General features: G+C 44.4%; 1 protein-coding gene across 1 annotated transcript in view; it reads left to right on the top strand.

Annotated features, from left to right (window-relative positions):
- Positions 1-719: 719 nt before the first annotated feature.
- The window catches only part of LOC115159636 (RIMS-binding protein 2), a 74,240-nt gene continuing 48,824 nt past the window's right edge, over positions 720-26,135 (top strand). Inside the window, exon 1 of the mRNA XM_029709555.1 lies at positions 720-996. The gene's annotated coding sequence lies outside the window, so the exon portion shown is untranslated. The remainder of the gene's footprint in view (positions 997-26,135) is intronic.

Below are 26,135 nucleotides of genomic sequence, written 5' to 3'. Positions count from 1 at the left end.
TTTAGAGGTATGATCTGGGATTAGGGAGGGCTGAGATGGTACTGTTGCTTATTGGTGACTCAAGGTGAAGGTGAGTTTTGATTGGTCTGTCCTGGTTAGTTTTGGTTTTTCCATTGGCCCTTGTCCTCCAGTACTTTAAGGTAAGGGTCTTTTAGGAGTCCAAGTAGAGCCAGGAAGCACACATCTCACTATACCAAACCTAGGATGAGGACAGGTGACATAGCAGTTAAAAAATAAATGCATGAAGGAATAGAAAGAAAAGAGAGAGGGACGTATGTCAGTGTTTGAATGGGGGGAAGAAAGGAATGATGAATCATGGCTAAGAGGATGGAAAAAGGAGCAGAGTTAAGTGATCCAGGGCAGGAATACATCGACCCAGTATACTCAGATCATGCCTTTCTCTATTCTAAAAAAGAGAGAGGAGAGCGAAAGAGATGGAGACAGCGAGACATGGGTGTGAGGGCTGCTCAGGGACGACTGCAGGGAGGAGATGCGTGAAGAGGAAACGTTCATCCATGATGCAATCATTTACACATCAATGAGCTGAGATTTACACAGGCCAATGATATGAATGCTGACAACCTTCAGTGGGTTTGTGTGTGAATTTTTGTGAGTGGGATGAAGAGGAGGGATGCGGACTGCACAGAGCATGCGCGTGCATCTGTGAGAGACAGGGAAGGGAGATAGAGAGAAAGGCTGAGAGGTAGGGGAGAGAGGGAGTTTGTCGTGATAGAGAACCTGCGAGCACTACTAAGGAGGAGAGAGCGCGAGAGAGAGCGGGAACACAAGCGAGTAACTGAGAGATGGTGTGTGTGTGTGAAAGAGAGCCTTAGTGCGTCTGACTCTCGGAGCTGTAGACTGGACCAACCATTAAGCCTTTGGAACGCTCACGGCGCACATACACGTAGGCACACGCCACTGCCGCGTCACCCCTGCCGGCCGGTGATGAGAGGGAGGATACAGTCGTTTTGAGACAAAGGGGGAACTGCCTTTGAGGTAGGGAGCTTTTTTACCCTATGCACCACTAGTGTTGTGCCACTGTCTCAGTGGGAATTGTTACTGCCATAACCTTCTGCAAAATGTAGCATACACATTTCTGCAAAAGCATGTGCACATACATGCATGTGTAACGCTCTCACCACAGACTCGGATAGATCAGTATTGGAACATCTCAGTAAATAAACTTGTATGGTATTGACTTGGTTTACACTAAACACACACACTCAGAAACTACAGTAGATGTTAGCCATGACACTCCTCTTCAATCCACTGAAGAGGAATATATCATGACTAACCAGGTGTGTGTGTGTGTGTGTGTGTGTGTGTGTGTGTGTGTGTGTGTGTGTGTGTGTGTGTGTGTGTGTGTGTGTGTGTGTGTGTGTGTGTGTGTGTGTGTGTGTGTGTGTGTGTGTGTGTTTGCTTGCACACTTTCATGCATGTTTGTGATTTGTGCCCATGGACTTGGTTGCGTGGGCGATGCTACTGTGTTGCAGAGAGAGAGAAGTCTCTGTCTGCTGTGTGCTCCTCCTCAGCTCTACTCTGCTCTGCTGCTTTGAGAGAGACTGCTATGGCTGTGACTGCAGCTCTGAAACACTCTGGGTTAGGCTGGGCCAGACTGAGTAGCTACATTAGGCAGGACCATGGCTAGATGGAGCTGGGAAGGCCTGTGGAGAGCTTGGCTAAGTGGGTCTACAGTCTATAGGACACCATGCAGGCTTTTGTGCTTCTGTATAGGGCTAAATGGGGCTAGGCATGGCAAGGCAGTGCTGTGTGGGATTTGGCAGGGCCATATACCACTTGGCCCCGACTGGCTAGTGCCAGCAGGGCCTGGCACGGCTGTGGAGGGAGGGGAGAGGATAGGCTGGGTGAGGCTACCTCATGACTAGGGAGGTAGGCTGGGTAGGTAATTGCAGGGTTGAATATACCTGAGAAGATATGACCAGGACCAGGCTAAATGTTCTTATAGTGGATGACTAAGAGGGATTCTCTGTGTGTGGGTGGTTTTATGTGATGAGCTGGTATTACCTTCAAAATCAAGCTGCCTTTTACAATGACACGTGTAGGGTGACAACTGGCCTTGACCAGGAGCCCAATAGGACGGTGCACAATTGGCCCAGCGCCATCTGTGGTATGTGAGGGTTTGGCCGGTGGGGCTTTCCTTGGTTCATCGTGCTCTAGAGACTCCTTGTGACAGGGCCAGGAACCTGTAAGCTAACTCCGGTCGTCTATTGAAAGGTTTTTCCTCCGACACGTTGGTGCGACTGACATCCAGTTTAGAGAGCAGTGTGATAAGAAGTATGTGGCCAGGTGGGTCATGTTTCAGAGAATACATGACTCGACCTTCGCCTCTCCTGAGCCTATTGAGGAATTACAGAGATGAGCCAAGGGACCAAATTCAGGGAGAAAACGGGGTAAAAAAATAGGCTTGTGGCCATACCACCCTGAACACACCTGTTCAGGGTCGGGCCTGGTTGGTACTGGGACAGGAGACCGCCTGAGAATACCAGGTTCCGTAAGCAAAAAATACATATAAAAAAGAGAAAGGGTGACATGATGAGACAAATGGAGAGAGAGAGAGCACCCCACAGGCTGTGTTGGTATAGTAGTGTCTCAAGGCCACAGTGGGTGGTAAAGGTGGTGTTATTGAGGTTGACATTTGGCACATTGGATGTTGCAGCTAACAGACCTCAGGCTTTTTCCTACTCTCACTCTATTCCAGTCCATCTGCAATGAGGAAGGCTTTCACTGGGTTTCACTTTATCACAACCATCACGGGCTGTGTCCCAAATGGCACCCTATTACCTATAAAGTGCACTACTTGCGTTCGGGTCAAAAGTAGTGCACTATATAGGAAATAGTGTGCCCCCCTCCCACAGATGATCCCGCAGGTGAAGAAGCCGGATGTGGCGGTCCTGGACTGGTGTGGTTACACGTGCTCTGCTGTTGTGATGACTGTTGGACATACTTCTCTAAAACGATGTTAGAGGCGGCTTATAGAATAGAAATTAACTTTCAATTCTCTGGCAACATCTCTGGTGGACATTCCTGCATTCAGCATGCCAATTGCACGTTCCCTCAAAACTTGAGACATCTGTGATAGTGTGGTGATTGACAATACTGCACGTAATGATCAGGCTGTTTAATCAGCTTGTTGATATGCCACACCTGTCAGGTGGATGGATTATCTTGGCAAAGGAGAAATGCTCACTAACAGGGATGTAATCAAATTCGTAAACAAAATCTGAGAGAAATAAGCTTTTGGGATAGAACAACAAGGACTGTATCTAATAATGACCTAATAACCACATATTACATAGTAACACTACATGAATGACTAGCATGTCAATAGCACAGTAAGTATAACAGCAAGGATTGTATATTATTGCTGTTGTGTTTCTTTGCAATAGCCTACTATCTGTATATTATATTATTGCAAAGAAACAGACAACAGCAAGGACTGTATTTAAATATTTAGGAAATAGGAAGTAGTAAAGAGTGACTAATCATCACACACAATATCAGTAGTAACATAATAATAACAGGAATGAAAACTTACATGGAATACTATTACTCTAGCACATACTGCAATGATAACAACAGCGACAACAACTTACTTTGTTTTCACATCCCATGCACATATAGTATGTCCATCCACGCTCTGACACTGGAGAAAACACAGTTCAGGCCCAGCTAATACTTTACACTTGAGAGAGCATGCAATGGACCCGACTGGCCAGAAAAAAATCCAAGCTGCAAGTAACAAAATTCAGCCTAAAATAAATTTACATGAGGATTAGAATCAAATAATTGCTTAAAAAAGCATCTACATTGGACAGTGCAGTTAGATTAACAAGAATTTAAGCTTTCTGCAAATATCCGATATGTCTATGTCCTGGGAAATGTTCTTGTTACTTACAACCTCATGCTAATCGCGTTAGTCTACGTTAGCGCAACGCAACCGTCCCATGGAAGGGACACCGATCCCGAAGAAGTAATGTTGAATTAGATGTCTCACCTACAGTATCTATCTGTCCATCTGTCTCTTTTCCTGCTATATGAGCTGGTTGGTTGTCTGGTTGGATATCTGTCTGTCTGGTTGACTGATCCACAGGCTGGCAGGTTTGTCTGGCTCGCTTCCTGCCTGGTTGGTGGCATGGCTGCTTGTGGCTGATTCTCTGGCTGTTGGTCTGTCTGTCGGGCGGGCTGCTGTGTGTGTGTGCCAGCTGGATGGTTGACAGACAGTCTTCCAATGGTAAGTGTAAGTGATTTGCACAGCGGTGTGTGTGTGTATGTCAGGATTAGGAAATCCTCCCCTGGAAGGTTCAGTTTAATACCCCAAACAAATTCATAGTTCAGGAGTAAAATAATAGTAATAGCATAGATAAAACAAACACTTATGTTCTTGGCTTTTGGTGTTATTGTGGCGTGTAGTTTAAAGACCCTCCAATCAGAGGTCACTCAAGGGCCAAAGCCATTTTGTCTGAAAAGCTTTTAGAGAGACTGTAAATTGATGTTCTGACAAGCTTGTCATTCAGAAACATTTTCCTCATTATACACTATGATAATGAAACATTTCAGAGAGAAAGCTGTATCACAGAAGAGTGGGAGCTAGACATAACAGGAAGCGGGAGAGGGAGACAGAACATGAAGAGGGAGAGGGAGACAGAACATGAAGAGGGAGAGGGAGACAGAACAGGGAGAGGGAGACAGAACAGGGAGAGGGAGACAGCACAGGAAGAGGGAGAGGGAGACAGTACATTGAGTTCAGGCATCCTTTTAAAGCAATTTTGAAGCACTACAGGTTGCTTTTGTCTAGGTGGATATGTTGCTTTTTATATCTCTAGATATTGGAGTGCCTGGGCGGGGTAAGTGCCTCGCTTAGGCGCTCAACAGGACCACTACACCCCACTAGGGAATTCAAACGGTAGCTTCCCAACCTCCAGCCCTATATCATTCACCCATAATGCTTTGTGAGACGCCTGGACGTCACATCGGCTCGTCGGCCAGCCATCTCTCGTTCTGTTTCCTCCCACAGAGCTGTGTGTAGTGTGAGCAGGTCTGAGAAGTGTATCTGTGTTTTCTCATCAACTCCCATTAACACACACACACACACACACACACACACACACACACACACACACACACACACACACACACACCTCCCTGAGGGGATGGAGTGTTTAGAGGGAGTCATGAGGAGACGTGTCCACTGGAGGGTGGCTAATTTCAGCAGGCAGGGACAGAGGCAGCATCAGTGTTCCCTTGAGTCAGCTGTCACTTCAGACTGGCCTAACTCTGCCCTGGATCCCTAGCTCCATGCAGTCGCAGCCACAGTCACAGCCCCATCCCATCTTTACTGTATGAGAGGCCCTGGGGAGGAGGCTATGCCTGGACACACATGTCATTATGTGAGACTGGCAGTTATGACATTGTGTTTCCTATGTCCTCCTGTACTGTCGTCTTAGAAAAGTCGTTTGCTCTGTATCCCTGGTAGATGCAAAAAAAAACTTGAATTTGGGGTATTGAAAACATATACACTACCGTTCAAAAGTTTTGGGTCACTTTGACATTTCATAGTACATTAAAGTGTCTAGTTTGAGAAACAGATGCCGGAGTCGCCTCTTCACTGTTGACGTTGAGACTGGTGTTTTGCGTGTACTATTTAATGAAGCTGCCAGTTGAGGACTTGTGAGGCGTCTGTTTCTCAAACTAGACACTCCAATGTACTTGTCCTCTTGCTCAGTTGTGCACCAGGGCCTCCCACTCCTCTTTCTATTCTGGTTAGAGCCAGTTTGCGCTGTTCTGTGAAGGGAGTAGTACACAGCGTTGTACCAGATCTTCAGTTTCTTGGCAATTTCCCGCATGAAATAACCTTCATTTCTCAGAACAAGAATCGACTGACGAGTGTCAGAAGAAAGTTATTTGTTTCTGGCCATTTTGAGCGTGCAATCGAATCCACAAATGCTGATGCTCCAGATACCCAACTAGTCTAAAGAAGGCCAGTTTTATTGCTTCTTTAATCAGAACAACAGTTTTCAGCTTTGCTAACAAAATTGCAAAAGGGTTTTCTAATGATCAATTAGTCTTTTAAAATGCTAAACTTGAATTAACTAACACAACGTGCCATTGGAACACAGGAGTGATGGTTGCTGATAATGGGCCTATGTAGATATTCTATTCCATACAACATTAACAATGTCTACACTGTATTTCTGATCAATTTGATGCTATTTTAACCTCTGGGCGGGCTCATCCAGCGAAAAATCGCACATCCAGCAAAAAATCCTATCCCTATTAGCATAACGAAATGTAATATTTTTCATTTTCAAATATAGGACTATGTTATATCGTTTTACAGATACACCTCTCCTCAATCGAACCACGTTGTCCGATTTCAAAAAGGCTTTACAGGAAAAGCAAAACATTAGATTATGTTAGAGGAGTATATCGTAAAAGTAGCCACATAGCCATTTTCCGACCAACCACATGCATCACAAATAACCAAAAAACAGCTAAATGCAGCACTAACCTTTGACAATCTTCATCAGATGACACTCCGACGACATCATGTTACACAATACATGCATTCTTTTGTTCGATAAAGTTCATATTTATATATACAAACAGCATTTTACATCGGCGCGTGACGTTGACTAACTATTTTCCCTCAAATGCATCCGGTGAAACAGCGCCACAGTTTACTAAATTACTATTCGAAAAAATTTTAAAATGTAATATTGTCATTCTAAGATTTATAGATGAATATCTCTTGAAAGCACCTGTAATGCCAGATTTAAAAATAACTTTACTGGGTAATCACACTTTGCGATAAAAGGGGATGCGATACTCAGAAAAATAGGCTACCGTTACAGGTCAGCGCCATCTTGGAACAATCGCATATCAAATCTACTCTTGTATACTATTGTCAATAATCCCTTACCTTTGATTATCTTCATCAGAAAGCACTTCCAGGATATCCCAGGTCCACAACAAATATATTTTCGTTCGAAAAAGTTAATCCTTTACGTCCCAATAGCTTGTTCTTGTTAGCGCGTTCTGAAGGCTGCTCCAAAAGTTCCGTCGGCCGCGGGACTCCTCTTTCAATAAAATGCATTTTTTTTTTATTTAGGTTCGTTCAAACATGTCAAACGTTGTATAACATTAATCTTTAGGGCCTTTTTCAACCAGAGCTCCAATAAGATTCAAGGGGGACGATTGCATTGTCTTTCTAAACGTTTCGAAAGGGGAGGGTAGCCAGGGGCGCCGGCGTCATAATGGTGATGGCCCTCCTCATGTGACCACGCTCCACAGCCTCTCATTCTGTCAGTTTTCACAGTAGGAGACTCAAACCACTTTGTAAAGACTGGGGACATCTAGTGGATGCAATATGAAGTGCTCAATGAACCATTGCTCACGGTGTGATTTATAGGCAAAGTGATGAAGTTGAGTCCGCAATTCAGAATTCCACTTCCTGTTACGATCGGTCTCGGGGTTTTGACTGCCATATGAGTTCTGTTATACTCACAGACACCATTCAAACAGTTTTAGAAACTTTAGGGTGTTTTCTATCCACAAGTATGCATATCCTAGCTTCTGAGTTTGAGTAGGAGGGCGTTTAAAATGGGCCCGAATTTTTTTCAAAAATCGCTGTAGCGCCCCCTATCCTAGGCGACTGTCAAGAGGTTAACAGACAAAAAAATTGCTTTTTCTTTCAAAAGCAAGGACATTTCTAAGTAACCCCAAACTTTTGAACTGTACTGTATTTTCCTGTTTTCACCCCTTCATCTCCTTCAAAAAATAATGGATTGCATTTATATCTTCCTTGGTTTAAGGGATGGCACCTTTTGCAGTGCCCCTGGGCAGTGGGGTCTCCTTAGACCAGATGGAGGAGTTTGTCACTGTGTCCTACTAATGGCCCTCTAAAACTAGAACACACAAAATGCCATCTTTTCTCCGGAGTTCAGCATATTGCACCATATCTGCTTTTGATCAGTTAGGTTTCCAGATAACCAGCGGTTTTTCCCTTCAAGCCATTGGTTAAGTCCTAATCATATTTTATCATACTCTTTCCTGCATTTATCTTGATCACAATCTATGTCCTCAGAGAATGTATATTGTATAGATTAGCGAGTGTATGTCTTGTTCCTTTATGGCATATAGGTCTTTATGGCAAGCTCTCATGCAAAGCAGATGTGTGGGTCTGGTGAGCTGTGGCACTTTGGATTGTGCAGTCAGGAGAGTGTGTGGAGGTGAAGTGAAGAGCAAAGAATAAGTAAGGAAAGGAAAACAGGGGAAGGGGTGGAAGTCCTCTGGGGCTCCTCCTGGTCCAGGGAGGGAAGGTGCTGGAGCCGTTGTCCTGGCAACAGGCCCACTAGCAAGATAGGGACAGATTCGTAAAGGGAAACTGACAGACCATAATGGCTTCTTGCTGTTGCAAGCCTCACTTGTTCCAAATCAATTTCACCCAATGGAGATGTAAGACGGAGATGTGCAGAGCACCTTACTGTACACACGCTAATGGCTTGTCATTGGCCAACACGCATAGTCCTAAAGCCTGGAACATGCTTCCTGGCATCCATGTGACTTGCTGGTCAGCTGTTATGTCCATCCAGTATCTTAACGCTCTTATGGTAATGACCACTCCACTGACATGCTCTCCATATTGCCACAAATCAACTCATGGAACAATTATGAAATATGTAAATGTAGTATAAATAATTTACAGAGAAAACCATTATGCTAGCAGAGTGAATAGTGTTTGCGTGTGTGTGTATGCGCATAAACCTGTTATTACATCCACATTGTTGTGTAATGGTTACACAACAGTTCATTTCGTAACTCCATGGTCCTTGTGCAGGAGGAATTCTTGCTCATTCCAGCTTTGTGAAATAGAATGGACATGCCACATGAGCCACCAGAGGCTGGGTTGCCAGAGTGGGACTGTGTTATAGTGACGGGTTTTCTAGATTGGGGATGCTGGAATATATATTTTCATTTTTCCATTTTAGTCATTTAGCAGATGATCTTAACCAGAGCGATTTACAGTAGCAATTAGGGTTAGGTGCCTTGCTCAATGGCACATCAACATATTTTTCACCTAGTTGGCTTTGGGATTCAAACCTGCCCCCTTTCAGTTACTGGCCCAGCGCTCTTAACCACTAGTCTACCTGCCGCCCCAAATATATACACTACATGACCAAAAGTATGTGGACACCTGTTCGTTGAACATCTAATTCCAAAATCATGGACATTAATATGGAGTTGGTTCCCCCTTTGCTGCTATAACAGCCTCTGCTCTTCTGGGAAGGCTTTGCACTAGATGTTGGGACTTGCTTCCATTCAGCCACAAGAGCATTAATGAGGTCGGGCACTCATGTTGGGCGATTAGGCCTGGCTCGCAATTGGTGTTACAATTCATCCCAAAGGTGTTCGATGGGGTTGAGGTCAGGGCTCTGTGCAGCCCAGTCAAGTTCTTCCACACCGATCTCGACAAAGCATTTCTGTATGGATCTTGCTTTGTGCACTGGGGCATTGTCATGCTGAAACAGGAAAGGCCCTTCCCCAAACTGTTGCCACAAAGTTAGAAGCACAGAATTGTCTATAATGTCATTGTATGCTGTAGCGTTAAGATTTCCCTTCACTGGAACTAAGGGGCCTAGCCCAAACCATAAAAAACAGCCCCAGACCATTATTCCTCATCCACCAAACTTTACAGTTGGCACCATCCATTGGGGCTGGTAGCATTCTCCTGGCATCCGCCTAACTCAGATTCGTCCATCGGACTGCCAGATGGTGAAAGGTGATTCATCACTCCAGAAAACGCATTTCCACTGCCCCAGAGTCCAATGGTGGCGAGCTATGCACCACTCCAGCTGACGCTTGGGATTGCGCATGGTAATCTTAGGCTTGTGTGCAGCTGCTCGGCCATGGAAATCCATTTCATGAAGCTCCCGACGAACAGTTATTTTGCTGACGTTGCTTCCAGAGGCAGTTTGGAACTCGATATTGAGGTGAGGACAGATGATTTTTACACGCCAAGAGCTTCAGATCTCGCCGGTACCATTCTGTGAGCTTGTGTGGCCTACTACTTCACGACTGAGCCGTTGTTGCTCCTAGACATTTACACTTAACAATAAGATTTGACCAACTGACTTGTTGGAACGGTGGCATCCAATGACGGTGCGATGTTGAAAGTCACTGAGCTCTTTAGTAAGGCCATTCTACTGTCAATGTTTGTCTATGGAGATTGCATGGATGTGTGCTTGATTTATACACCTGTTAGCAACGGGTGTGGCTGAAATAGCCAAATCCACAAATTTGAAGGGGTGTCCACATACTTTTGTATATATAGTGTATATATACAAACACTCAGTGTACAAACATTAAGAACACCTTCCTAATATTGGGTTGCACCCCCCCTTTTTTTGACCTCGGAACGGCTTCAATTCGTCGGGGCGTGGACTCTACAATGTGTCAAAGCGTTCCACAGGGATGCTGGCCCATGTTGACTCCCACAGTTGTGTCAAGTTGGCTGGATGTCCTTTGGGGAGTGGACCATTCTTGATACACACAGGAAACTGTTGAGCGTGAAAAACCTAGCAGCGGTGCACTTCTTGATACAAACCGGTGTGCTTGGCACCTGCTACTATACCCTGTTCAAAGGCACTTAAATATTTTTGGAAAAAGCAGTGTCCTTAAGGTTTTGTACACTCAGTGTATGTAATTGTGAATAATGGTGCGTGAGAAAGTTACAGACGCACAAATATCATACCCCCAAGATATGCTAACCTCTCATCATTATAATAACGGAAGGTTAGCATGTTATTGGGGGGGGTGATATTTATGCCTCTAACTTTCTCACTCATCATTATACAATATTCATTCAGGATTTTCCGTAATCATGGTAGCATCCACATTAATGTAGAAGTGTTTAGAAACATTATATTCTTATTTACAATAAAAGTGACTCTAAAATGACACAATACATTATTTACCATTCATTTCTATTCAGCACAAATTAATCTGAAACACAACCAAACCAAACAGCAAATGCAAACAATAAGTTTGCAGAGTCACAAGCTTGATGTAATTATTGCATGCCAAGAATATGGGACCAAATACTAAACGTTTGACTACTTTAATACACATATAAGTGAATTTGTCCCAATACTTTAGGTCCCCTAAAATGAAGGGACTATGTACAAAAAGTGCAGTAATTTCTAAACTGTTCACTCGATATAGATGAAAATACTCTCAAATTAAAGCTGACAGTCTGCACTTTAACCTCATAGTCATTGTATATTTTCAAATACAACGTGCTGGAGTACAGAGTACTGTCCCAATACTTTTGGAGCTCACTGTAGTTCAGTATTTTAATTATTTATTTTATACAGTCATTATTCCTCTTCTTTATCAAAGGTGGCAATGTCAGACCACACTGTATATGGATTGAATTTATATAGCAACTTTCTACCTGTCACGGGTGTTGTAGGGTAGAGACCAAGACGCAGCGGGAAAATGTATACTCATCTTCTTTTATTAAAGGACAAAGAAGGAAAAACCAAAACAAAGACGTATACAAAAAAACACGACGACAAAGAACAGGCCGGTAAGGCACAAAGCTATATACAGCAACAATCTCCCACAAAATCCCATGACAAACACACTCCTAAATATAGGACCTTCAATCAGAGGCAACGATAGACAGCTGCCTCCAATTGAAGGCCCCAATCCCCATTACCAAAACATAGAAATACAAACACCTAGAAAGAACATAGAAAAACTAACATAGAACAATAACCAAAACCCTGGACTAATAAATCAAATACCCCTCTACCTAAATACATAGACAAACACACCCTGAACCACATAAAACAAATACCCCCTGCCACGTCCTGACCAAACTATAATAACAAATAACCCCTATTACTGGTCAGGACGTGACACTACCTACTAACGGACTCAAAGTACTTTACATAGTAAGGGGGAAACTCACCTCATCCACCAATATGTGGCACTCACTTGATGCACAGCGACCATTTGGTGCCAGAACGCTCACCACACATCAGCTAACACAGTAGAGAGGTGAGGCGTGATATACAGTACATCTGTCTGTCTGTCTGTCTGTCTGTCTGTCTGTCTGTCTGTCTGTCTGTCTGTCGCGACGGACAGGGCATAGCAGGAAGAGACCCTGCATGAGGAATGACCTGTGTGTCTTTAAGGAGGGTCTCGCTCCCGCTAGAAGGCTACAGCTGTCTCCCAGACACAGTCCCCATGGCAACGCCTCTTCTGTGCGAGCCCCGGCACAGCCCCCTCAATGATGGTCCTCATGATGATAATAATAATATGGATGCTTACTGGAAAAACTGCAAATTAATAATAAAGTCTTATAACAGTGTAGTGCCAGGGTCATAATTAGTGTCAATAATGTGTGTTATTCATATGCATAAAGACATAATCACTGGTTTAACATATCCCAATAAAAAACCTTATATTGCAATTCTATTGAATCCAATCGCCCCCAGGAAATTAACATTGTTTTGGTGAATGCTTCCTAAAGTGATTTCGGTAGGGTCTGCATTGGCTAAGGTCTCCATCCTCCCTAATTGAATTTGACCCAGACAGAGCAGAGCTCTTTTATATCTCTCTCTCTCTCTCTCTCTCTCTCTCTCTCTCTCTCTCTCTCTCTCTCTCTCTCTCTCTCTCTCTCTCTCTCTCTCTCTCTCTCTCTCTCTCTCTCTCTCTCTCTCAGGCTGCCCTCATAACTCCATTATCCTCTCCAGGAGACTGCTAAAAGCACAGCGCCATTTTCAGAGAAGGAAAAAATGTATAGGACCAACACGATTTCTCTATTCCACAATGAGATATACAGTAGTTGTATCGTGACAGAAAGGAACAGAAAAGGGGGTAACCCATGAATTATTGGGATAATTAAGCAATGGATTGAGTGCCTCCGAAGGCCCACCACTCTTCTACCAAGTCCCATGCAGTCTGGGTGTAGCCAGCCTGGGCATCGAGTTCAGCTGGATGCATGGTTTGTGTTGGCATTAATCAAAACGGACTTGATCCAGATCTGAACGGGCTGAGCCAGCCCATAATCAAATCAGAGGCAGAGCAGAGAGCTCATTGCTGACACATAGGCTAAGTAATTGAAAGGTCAGTTGAAATATATAACCACCTACTTACTGTACCGACCTACTTGTGTGTGTTAGTGTGTGTGTGAATGTTTGTGTGTGCGTGCGTGCACATGTGCGTGTTCCTGTAATTAATACTATTTTGAAATAATTTATTTATATCTGATAAAAATGTTGTCCCGATTCACCTGCACCTGTCCAATAGTTTTCCCGGGTTTCCACTGTAAAGCCTGTCTTTTCCATATAAGTGTTTTATCTTACATTTGTAAAATAGTTTAACCAACATATTGAAGTAGTTTCTAGGCTTTTTGAATGAAGACAGTTTTTAATAATGTAACTGATTTGGACAAGATCGTTTACTGTTCCTCCAAAACTTTGGGAATGGAAAAATGCTTTCAGTGCAAACTTAAATTACTAAAACCAGATATATAGTATGTACAAAAAGTATGTAGATATTTGACCGATATTTGACCTATAGATTTTAAATTAATATAATCTTTGGGAACTAACAATCACCAAAATAAAGCCAGGGAGAATAGAACATTCCCAAAACAATGAATTTAGCAGTAATTATGTTTTTATTATGTTTAAGCAAAAGAACAGTATTAGCCATGGCAAAATGCAAAGAATTATAGGAAATTAGCTTTCAAACTGAAACGTGCTCTTAGCTCCATGGCAAAATGTGTAGAATAGCAGGAAATTAGCTTTAAAACTGCTCAAATGTATTTCTGCTACATAGAGAAATGTGCAGGGAATTGGCTTAAAAATGCTAACATTTCTCTACACCACTGAGATAGGGGCATCTACATTGTTCTCTAAAGTTTAGCCACGCCGACGGGCCAACCGCACACATTGCCACACCCCCTGCCATGCCCACCACCTAAGCCCTTTTTGATCCAGAAAAAAACCTGGCTTGTTAGCAAAGAAGTGGTAAATATCCCTAGCTTGATAAAGCAGAGAAAATGGAGGGTTGGGGGGGTCGTTATGCTTTTCAGTGTATTACTTATGATAGTCAAATAATCCTTCTCTGTTGAGGTTTAAATAAATTAAAAGACAATGCACATGCTGAGAGTTGTTTATCATTATGAAGCAAAATGATCTGGAAAACTGTAGATCTTTCATTTCCAAACTGATATACTGTAATTTTCTTATTGTGGAGTCTTGTTGCTATTGAGAAGTGAAAGGGTAAAATACTGTAGGCCTATGCAACACTGTATATATTACTCAGTGTCTAAGTCAATGAGAGCGAAATAACATTCTCAAAAAAAGAAGTCACAGATTTTGCCCAGTAGCAATGCAAGGGTGACTAGTCAGTATACCCACATGGATGATGACGTCCATAGAAGGTTCAAAGGCCACAGCTAGCCAAATGAAGGGGCTATCCGAATTTAGAAAGCCTTTACTACTGCTTGTCCAAATAGCTGTGTTACACGGCCCACAAATCAACACAACTTAGGAAGTGTTGAGCTATTAATGACTGAAATGACCCCTCGAAGTGAGAGAGCTGGAAAAGCAGACCCATTTCAGTAATACCACCTGTACACACGCACACTGATTAAGGCATAGAATTATGAGAAGAAGGTGTGTGTGTGTGTGTGTTTGCTCCAATTCAATTTGTGTTAAAACTTAGAAGATTACTAATTCAATTTGCCATCAGCAAGCATCAAAAAGGACAGCAAATGACTCAACCGATCCAGTATGTTTTAGGTTCGGGGTGCATCATCCGCCGTTGATTCTTATGTTATACTCTCTTATGACTTCATATTCTTTCTTATTTTCTTCCTCTCATTCCATCGTTCTCCTCCTTTGCCCCTCAGGATCTGGCTCAATGTTCAGGTGTGTGTGATCAGCATTTTTCACATTTCAAAAAAGTTGTTTGTCTTTTGCGCGCGCGTGCGCACACACACACACACACACACACACACACACACACACACACACACACACAGTGTATGCAGAGGAACGTAATCTGCATACACACAGACCCCAGCGTCAGAGCCCTGACAGACAGAGAACTACAGTATGTGTCTACAATCAAACAGGTTCCGCCCATTCTGCAGTCACCGACAGCATACACTTTTAGCATTCTAGCAGTTAGCATTGTGTGCTTGCTTGCTTGTGTGTGTGACAGAGAGAGCAGCATCAATTAGCCCCACCCCATACACTATGCTGCTCCACAGCTGCAAGTTGGGGAGCGGAGGAGGGGATCGGAGGAGGGGTCTATCCACCCTCAGACAAACCCCTCAGCAACTATCTCCAGCTTTCAGACAGTCAGTCAGGTAGTGAAGCAGTCAGTCAGGCAGCCCACTGGAAGCCCAGCCCCAGCAGACAGGCAAGCAGGGCAGCTTCCTCCTCGTAGGACTACTCCCGATGTTGCAGTACAGCCCTCTGGAACTCTACTGCTGCTGGTAGGAGATTAATTCAGCAAAGAGGATTCTGGAGCTAGTTGCACAACCAGAGAAGCTGAGAGAGAGAGGAGGCAGAGAGAGAAAGGAGAGAGAAAGACAGACAGAGAGAAGAGAGAGATAGTCAGAAGGCAGAGAGATAGAAAGACAGGAGGAAAAGGGGGACAGAGAGTCAGGGGGTGGAGGAATGAGAGAGGGGGAAGAAGGGTGGAGAGACGCAGGCCCAGGCGCCACTGTTACTGCAGCCACCTGACATTTAGCCACCCAAGATAATAGGAAGGAAGGAACACTGGCAACATCTCAGTCACATTGCTACAATGCTACTGTAGCTAGCCAGCAGACACGGTAAATACTGCTCCTTATCACCACCTGGCCTCCCCCAACAACTGCATAGTATCTATCTTTCTCTCTCTTCTCATCTTCTCATCTCCTTCTCTCCCTCTCTCTATCCTCTGGGTGTCTGCCTGTGTTTGGCGCATGTGTGTGTGGCTATGCCTGTATGGCATCCATGTGTGTAGGCTGCATGGTTTGTGGTTTTAATGTGGCGCATGCAGCTCTGTGGCTGGCTGAGGGAAGCTTCTCCCGTGTACTGTGCCGGAGGAGAGCTGGGAGATGGAGTGCAATCGTACATCAGAGACGCTGGGCACTCCAGCATTGTCAGCTCTGCCTCACTGTACGCTGCCACCTGTTTCTCATAGCTGTGTATGGTCTGTGTGGTCATTTAGGCCTGATGTCACCTACACTCAATTCAGTTCAATTCAAGGGGCCTTGTTGGCATGGGAAACATATGTTAATGTGAAACATTGCCAAAGCAAGTGAGGTAGATAAGCAAGGAGGGGAGCAGAGGAGGGGAGATTGGGTGGGGGGAAATGCAAATGAGAAAGTACTATAGAGACAATGGTGTCTTTTCCTGATTTTGGAGGTTGGTTGTGTGACATGAACCTCTCCCTTTTCCTGGCTGATGGGTTGGAGACGATGGGAATCTCCTCAGCAGAAATTTGCTCTTTGATCCTAGTACTGTGTCATAGATTTAGCTACAGGGTGTAGATTCCGCTTCTACAACATAGACTGATTGAATTCCTTGTAGAGGAAGAAGAAATCTGTGCAGCCCTGTGTAAGTCTATTTTTGGTGATAGGGAGGAGGCTTTTTGGAAATAGCCTAGCTCCACTTACTACATCATAGCTGCATTGATATGGGTCTCGACTACTCCTCTCTTCTCATGGTGAAGGTAGGTTCTAGAAACAAAGCTGAAACTAAATCACTTAGATCCACTGATTTTTATACTCTAGTTACAATTATATTGATAAAGAATGCGTGTGCAACTGTGTGTGTCTTCAGGCCTGAGTGTACCCCGTACATATATATGCCTATGTGTGGTTTGTGTGGGTGTGTGAAAGGGAGCAAGGGAAGACGAGAGTGTAGATGGGAAAGGAGGGAGGGAGGGGTATACAGCCTAAACTCCCACTCTGCAGTATTTCGACAGGCATGCTTCTCTCTCTCTGTCTCTGTCTCTGTGTCTCTCTGTCTCTCTGTCTCTCTGTCTCTCTCTCTTTCTAATTCTGTGGGTGTGAAACCTCAAACAGTAGAAGAAGCTGCAGCAGTGACAGGAGTGGCTCATGGGCTCCCCTCGCCTCCTCTTCCTCATTATGTGCTTACTCCCTCTCTTCCTACTCCCTCTATTCTCTGCGCAGACTGGCAGCCAGTACCAGCTGAGCTCAGCCGGATGCCAGGGGATGAGAGGGGAGACAGGAGGGATGGAGGGAGAGAGGAGTGGGGAGGGGGTACCAAACTTCTATTTTGAATCCCCTGTCTGGCTGATTTTCCTCCTCTTGCCTTGAGATTAGCGATGGAATAAGACAGCCTTAACTAATCTCAATGTTCCTGAGGACACAGAGCCAGGGGGAAGGCTCAGAGTAGTCACATACATGCGCACAAAACATGCATGTTTGCATTCACTTACATGTGCAAACACACACACACACACACACACACTGAATCCCATCCATGATGCATTTGCTTGTCAGCACAGCATGTACATGTGTTTTTGTGTGCGCACACATGCAGTGTGTGGCCACAGTACAGTACAGTGTGTAAGTGAGGTGTAAGCACAAGAAAACATCCTGTCTCTTCCCTCAGACCCTGTAGTGTGTATCTGTATCAGTGTTTGCAGGTGGGTCAGACCAGGTGACTCAATGTTCCCTTGTAGACTATGCGTCTTTGATGGATTCATTTGCTAATTTAATTCTGCCTGCCTGTTTGAATAACAGATTAAGTAAGGAGCCTTTGCTTACACTACTGTTCTGCTGGTTTAGAATACACATCTGACCTCCTGGGATTTGATAACGCTGACAGTGTAATATGGTGCAAATGAGGTTAGTATTTTACCTGGAATAGAGGGTTTCTATAGCAACCCCACAGACCCCCTCCCCCACCTCACATATGTGTGTGAGCATGTGTGTGTGCCGCATTGACTGGTCGCAAACGCACCATAAGCGTTAGTGTCATTAAGCCAGTGGGGCTGAAGAGAGTGGGGAGAGTTTCAGCCCCATGCATGGTAGTAGTACTACTGGTATTGAGCAGTTGCATTTTATAGTAGAAAGCTACAGTAGCTTCTTAGTCTAGGTTTGTTTGTAGTTTTTTGATCATTTGTAGTCTTTTGGTTGCTTTGATTGAGCCTGGGCTTTTTATTTGATGTTTTACCTGCTGTCTTTTCAGTACCTACCCATCTCCCCCTCTCTTCCCCTCATCCATCCTCTCACTCACTCTTATCTCCCATGAATCATTAGTCAGTGGAGGACTGAGCCACAGCAGGACTAAAGCCTGAGGCTGAGGAGAGCAGGCCATGGGGACAGCAGGGAGACTGTTTATGGTCCTGTTCAAACACAGCCAACATGACAGCCACTTCTACATAGGACTGATCCAGTCACATGTGCCACCGAGCCAGGCTCTCTAGAGGAGGATTGTCCACCAGCCCAACTGACTGTACTGTAGAGTCAAACATATAGGCCCACAGGACCTAGTGGGATCCTCTTTTATGTGCATTACAGTACCATCACCATGGAAACAGTGGGCTAAGCAACGTGGCAGGGATGAAGGTTGAGGCTGGGCCATTCAGTGTATTTCTAGCATGCATTTTAACTGTGCAATTGGGTCACCTTGAATTATTTAGCTGTTCTTCAGTCATATGTTTTGCTAGAGATTTGGATATTGTGTCACGTCCTGACCATAGTAAGTGGTTATTTTCTATGGTAGAGTAGGTCAGGGCGTGACAGGGGGTGTTTGTCTATGTTTTGTATTTCTATGTTCAGTTTCTAATTTTGTATTTCTATGTTGGTTTTGTTTGGTATGATCTCCAATTAGAGGGAGCTGGTCAACGTTGTCTCTAATTGGAGGTCATATTTAAGTTGATGTTTGTCCCACCTGTTTTTGTGGGTGATTATTTGTGAGTAGTGTTTGTTTCTCCTCTACGTCACGGTTTGTTATTTTGTAGATTTCAGTTATTTGATGTATTGCATAGTTTTCACGGATTAAATAAATATGTGGAACGAAACACACACTGCACTTTGGTCCGATCCTTTCAACAGCCGTGACATATTGTGTGTTGTGTTGTGGGGGGAGTCCTAGTCAGACATGTGTAAGTCCCTGCCATGGGGATTCTTAGTCACCTTAAAGCTCTTATCCACTTAAGTGATATAAAAACCTTGGGAGGGATTTATTTGTATTTTTTCCTTTTGATATTCTCCAGTGTGACGAATAGGAACAATAGGTCCCAGTGATGTCAAATGTGATATGTCATCTGTTTGACTGGAAGCTCTTTTAGTCACGTCATCTGATGCGTGCTCTGCTCTTCCCTGACCCCTCTTTGCCAGAGTGGAACAGCCCACTTCCCTCACAGCCCCGGGGCCCCTTTGTTCTCGAGGGGCCAACGCATTTCACCCTGGCCCCAGCTGGATCCCTTCCATTATACACACAAAAATACACACACAACACAACCTAGGGAGGTTATGCACGGGAGAGGAGGATGTGGAGGAGGTGTATTATACAGTGGAGAAGTTAATTCTTCTTGACTAGGGCTGGCCTTTCTCTTGGCAGTGCTCTGCCCTGTCTCCTTAGTGAAAGCCTGGCTGAGACTTGTCCTGCTTTGTGGAGGCAGGTGATGGGGGTCTTTCCCTGTCCCTTCCACAAGCAGCCAGCTCAGGAGTAACAACCTTACACGCAAGGTTTGTTCCTTAGACTGTCTGGTTGAGAGGCTGGCAATCTGCAGAAATATATAGATACACCGCACGCAGTACCATCCCAATCCCCAAACTATGTTGCTTACATGTGTCCGATCCTCTCACCACCTCTCTCTACATGTATCTATATATATATATATATATATATATATATATATATAGAGAGAGAGAGAGAGAGAGAGAGAGAGAGAGAGAGAGAGAGAGAGAGAGAGAGAGAGAGAGAGAGAGAGAGAGAGAGAGAGGAGAGAGAGAGAGAGAGAGAGAGAAAGAGAGAGAGAGAGAGAGAGAGGCTAGGAGGAGTTGTTCATTTGTAATTGGGCGTAAAACAAAACTAACACCACAAACCTCTCTGAGAATGTGTCCCCTAAAAGCAGTCTCTCTGGCCACCCTTTTTTACATGATGTTTCTCCGCTCATACATCTCCAGTAAAATATATTAACAATTCAGGAGCTGGGCATGGTCACTTTACCCCGTCAAACCAGCCTCCTCCATTTGGACAGGACAAGGACAAACTCTAAAGTCTGGCCTGTGTTATGTTGGTGATTTAGAGGCTCAGACTGATTTTGTCATTTGGTCAAATAGCAAAGATGACAATGATGCGTAGCATGTATTTTTTTATAGCAAAGGTCCATTAATATTTCTTTTTTCTTCTCTCACACACCTCACACAGTGCAGGAGCGAGATGAATACATAGTACACTCCCTAGACATGTCAGAGGCAAAAGACTACTGTAGCATAGAGGTTGTGTCCCACCTGACACCCATTCCCTTTATACTGTGTTACTTTTGACCAGGGCCCATGGTCAAAAGTAGTGAACTATGTAGGGAATAAGATGCCATTCAGGATGTATCGATAGAGATTTCATGGCTGATGTTGGTTGAGATAGAAGTTGCCCTTCACCACAAGACCGGGTCTTATTGTTTGTCTTATTGTTTAAATAGGTTAAGACTACGGTTGTAGAGACTGTTCCTGGACCAGAGCTTAGGGGCAGCCCCTCCCTAAAGCTGCTGGTTATGCACTGAGCCAGCTGTGTCCTGGCAGCAGAGTCCTTTTTTCAACCTGGCACTGTTTTAGAGATGCCCCACAGGCCTGCAACCACCCACATACACACACACTTACAAACATAGAGTTCATACACTCATGGCACGCAGTCATGCATGCTCGCAAGCACACACAAACACACAAACACTGTATTAGCCCCACTCACTTGTGTTTTATGAATGAGCTACCTGTAGAGCACAAACAGAGAGAGGTGCGAGGAACATTGTTAAATAGAATCAGCTGAAAGCCCTATCATAGTACGACTGAAGGCACATGGCCTCCATCTCTGTTGCTGGGAGCTGGCTGGGAGTGCTCAGCTGCCGCTGTCAAGGTCCTGACTCTCTCCAGACCTCAGATGGTGCTGAAGAGACAGCTGATCTTTAAATTTAGGTTATGGGCCATGTCATGTTCCCTTTGCCCTTTCGCAGTCCTACATCACCTACACCACACTGGACTAGCACAATGTGGTAGTGTGGCTGGAGGGAATGGGGGTCAGAGTTACAAAAGATGGGCTATGTTCCAACATCCACCCTAGCGTATGACTTAAAGTGCATGCCCAATACATTGCTTCATTCTAAGTTGTGTGCTAGACTGGTGTTGATATTGAATCTAAACTGAACGTATTGACACGTTTAACATGCTTCAGAGAATACTGCAAGGCTCTCTATAAGGATATCTTCTACATTTGTTTTACATTGTGTCAGGTTGGTGGGTGTAGCTGGTGTATAAAGTCAGGCGCTGGAGAGCAGAGATGAGTGAAAATGACGCACTTTACTCGACAGCACAAAGTGCAAAAAGAACGGTTGCCACAAAGCATGGGTGATAAACAGCACCCGGTACAAACCAGCCGGAACATACCGACCTGAACAAATAACAATCACAGACAAAGACATGGGGGAAACAGAGGGTTAAATACATGACCAGTAATTGGGAAATGAAAACCAGGTGTGTGGGAAAACGAGACAAAAACAAATAGAAAATGACAAATGGATCGGCGATGGCTAGATGACCGGTGACGTCGACCGCCGAACACCACCCGAACAAGGAGAGGCATCAACTTCGGCCAAAGTCATGACACATGGACTCTGATGCCCCTGATGATATAATGTTGTGCTATGGTATAGCTCCACCACTGCAGCGGTGTATCTCAGTGTGACCTGCCTGCCAGTAATCCCATCAGATACAGTATAGAGACGCCTTAATAGAGGCATCCAGTCTCTCCCTACTGTTCCCAGGAACAAAGCTGCTCCCACATGACGTCTCCTTAATGTAGGATATCCCCCCAGACGTTAAAGGGACCAGCGGGAAGCCACGGGCTCGAGATAAATTGATTTAGTCTGAAGAAACACACACACAGACACTCCTTAGTGCATGTCTAAGACATTTAGGAAAATAGCTGTTTAGTTATAGATAAACCAACAATGCTGAATACATTTACACTGCACCCTCACCAAGACATCGCTACTGACGAAATAAGATGGGATTGGTAGACTGGCATTTATAGGCCTAGGAGATATTCAGTATGATTTGTTTTTGTCATTGTATAGAATGATTGGATGCCTAGTCATTGTCTTTAATATCAGGTAACATTAGCATGGCACAGGAATGATGCCATGTCAGAAGAATGAACTTATCCATACATTGTTCTGACAGGTGCACAGCATCACACACCAAGCATAGGATGATGACATCATCACTGCAGCTGCCAAAGCACTGATGTTACCCTGAGAGGCTGAAGGGATTATGATACTCTGCATTCTGTGGCTGCAGGCAAGGGGGAACGCTGTCATAGCAACCACCTGGTGAAAAGAACACAAAAACAAGGAATGAGAGAGCGAGAGATGAGAGAGAGAGAGACAGTGCTGAGGACATGTATAGATGTGTTTCTCTACTTGTGATTTACACATTGACTAAGGACTTCAAAGAGAGACTGGTTATACTTTATTTGGATAGTCCCGTATACAGTCAGGTACAGAACAATTGCTCAGATAAAGTTTTTAAAAAAATATCCAAAAGATAGTGGTCAAAATTATTTGATCTAAATCTGAAATGTCATAGACTACAAATTGCAAGAACAGATAATTCAGGAGTAAAATTTTAACATAATGTGTAATTCAGACTATTAAACACAAAAACTATGTTTCAAGTGAGAATTAGGCAGGTCTGATGCTGAAAAAGAACATAAATCTTGCTTACTTTACCCATATTTTCTGTTCTTTTTGCAAAGAAAAGTATAGGGTAGTTCCGGTAGTTAGCTACACCGCTACATGGCAACATACTCGTCGCCAAACCCACTGGCTCCAGGTCATCTACAAGACCCTGCTAGGTAAAGTCCCCCCTTATCTCAGCTCACTGGTCACCATAGCAGCACCCACCTGTAGCACACGCTCCAGCAGGTATATCTCTCTGGTCACCCCCAAAGCCAATTCCTCCTTTGGCCGTCTCTCCTTCCAGTTCTCTGCTGCCAATGACTGGAACGAACTACAAGAATCTCTGAAACTCGAAACACTTATCTCCCTCACTAGCTTTAAGCACCAGCTGTCAGAGCAGCTCACAGATCACTGCACCTGTACATAGCCCATCTATAATTTAGCCCATACAACTACCTATTCCCCTACTGTATTTATTTATTTATTTATTTTGCTCCTTTGCACCGCATTACTTCTATTTCTACTTTGCACTTTCTTCCACTACAAATCTCTACCATTCCAGTGTTTTACTTGCTATATTGTATTTACTTTGCCACCATGGCCTTTTTGCCTTTACCTCCCTTATCTCACCTCATTTGCTCACATTGTATATGGACTTATTTTTCTACTATATTATTGACTGTAAGTTTGTTTTACTCCATGTGTAACTCTGTGTTGTTGTATGTGTCGAACTGCTTTGCTTTATCTTGGCCAGGTCGCAATTGTAAATGAGAACTTGTTCTCAATTTGCCTACCTGGTTAAATAAAGGTGAAATAAATAAATAAATCACTGGTGCTTGGGGGTTTTGTCTTGCTGGAAGATCTGACTTGGGGCCAAGCTTCAGCCTCCTGGCAAAGGCAACCAGGTTATTGCCTAAAATGTCTTTGTACTGGATACATTTCACGATGCCATTAACCTTAATTAACAAAGGCCCCAGGAAAGTGGAAGCAAAATAACCCCAGAACATCAAAGATCCACCACCATATTTGACAGTAGGTATGGGGTCCTTTTCTGCATAGTGCATTCAGTGCATTCTGAAAATATTCAGACCCATTGACTTTTTCCACATTTTGTTACGTTACAGCCATATTCTAAAATGGATTAAAAAAAATGTTCCCTCATCAATCTACACACAATGCCCCATAATGACAAAGCAAAAACTTTACAAATTTTAGCAAAATGTACTGCTAAAAAAAATAAAGGGAACACTTAAAAAACACAATGTAACTCCAAGTCAATCACACTTCTGTGAAATCAAACTGTCCACTTAGGAAGCAACACTGATTGACAATAAATTTCACATGCTGTTGTGCAAATGGAATAGACAACAGGTGGAAATTATAGGCAATTAGCAAGACACCCCCAATAAAGGAGTGGTTCTGCAGGTGGGGACCACAGACCACTTCTCAGTTCCTATGCTTCCTGGCTGATGTTTTGGTCACTTTTGAATGCTGGCGGTGCTTTCACTCTAGTGGTAGCATGAGACGGAGTCTACAACCCACACACGTGGCTCAGGTAGTGCAGCTCATCCAGGATGGCACATCAATGCGAGTTGTGGCAAGAAGGTTTGCTGTGTCTGTCAGCGTAGTGTCCAGAGCATGGAGGCGCTACCAGGAGACAGGCCAGTACATCAGGAGACGTGGAGGAGGCCGTAGGAGGGCAACAACCCAGCAGCAGGACCGCTACCTCCGCCTTTGTGCAAGGAGGAGCAGGAGAAGCACTGCCAGAGCCCTGCAAAATAACCTCCAGCAGGCCACAAATGTGCATGTGTCTGCTCAAACGGTCAGAAACAGACTCCATGAGGGTGGTATGAGGGCCCGACGTCCACAGGTGGGGGTTGTGCTTACAGCCCAAAACCGTGCAGGACGTTTGGCATTTGCCAGAGAACACCAAGATTGGCAAATTCGCCACTGGTGCCCTGTGCTCTTCACAGATGAAAGCAGGTTCACACTGAGCACATGTGACAGACGTGACAGAGTCTGGAGATGCCGTGGAGAATGTTCTGCTGCCTGCAACATCCTCCAGCATGACCGGTTTGGCGGTGGGTCAGTCATGGTGTGGGGTGGCATTTCTTTGGGGGGCCGCACAGCCCTCCATGTGCTCGCCAGAGGTAGCCTGACTGCCATTAGGTACCGAGATGAGATCCTCAGACCCCTTGTGAGACCATATGCTGGTGCGGTTGGCCCTGGGTTCCTCCTAATGCAAGACAATGCTAGACCTCATGTGGCTGGAGTGTGTCAGCAGTTCCTGCAAGAGGAAGGCATTGATGCTATGGACTGGCCCGCCCGTTCCCCAGACCTGAATCCAATTGAGCACATCTGGGACCTCATGTCTCGCTCCATCCACCAACGTCACGTTGCACCACAGACTGTCCAGGAGTTGGCGGATGCTTTAGTCCAGGTCTGGGAGGAGATCCCTCAGGAGACCATCTGCCACCTCATCAGGAGCATGCCTAGGCGTTGTAGGGAGGTCATACAGGCACGTGGAGGCCACACACACTACTGAGCCTCATTTTGACTTGTTTTAAGGACATTACATCAAAGTTGGATCAGCCTGTAGTGTGGTTTTCCACTTTAATTTTGAGTGTGACTCCAAATCCAGACCTCCATGGGTTGATAAATTGGATTTCCATTGATTATTTTTGTGTGATTTTGTTGTCAGCACATTCAACTATGTAAAGAAAAAAGTATTTAATAAGATTATTTCTTTCATTCAGATGTAGGATGTGTTGTTTAAGTGTTCCCTTTATTTTTTGAGCAGTATATTAAATATGAAAAACAGAAATATCACATTTACAAAAGTATTCAGACCCTTTACTCAGTACTTTGATGAAGCACCTTTGAAAGCAATTACAGCTTCAAGTCCTCTTGGGCATGACGCTACAAGATTGACACACCTGTATTTGGGGAGTTTCTCCCATTCTTCTCTGCAGATCCTCTCAAGCTCTGTTAGGTTGGATGGCGAGCGTCGCTGTACAGCTATTTTCAGGTCTCTCCAGAGATGTTCGATCGGGTTCAAGTCCGGGGTCTGACTGGGCCACTGAAGGACATTCAGAGACGTGTCCTGAAGCCACTCATGCGTTGTCTTGGCTGTGTGCTTAGGGTCGTTGTCCTTCACCCCAGTCTGAGGT

This window comes from Salmo trutta, chromosome 23 (assembly GCF_901001165.1).
Source record: "Salmo trutta chromosome 23, fSalTru1.1, whole genome shotgun sequence".
NCBI lineage: Eukaryota > Metazoa > Chordata > Actinopteri > Salmoniformes > Salmonidae > Salmo > Salmo trutta.
Note: the sequence above shows the minus strand (reverse complement) of the source record. Positions and strands in the feature narration are given on the sequence as shown.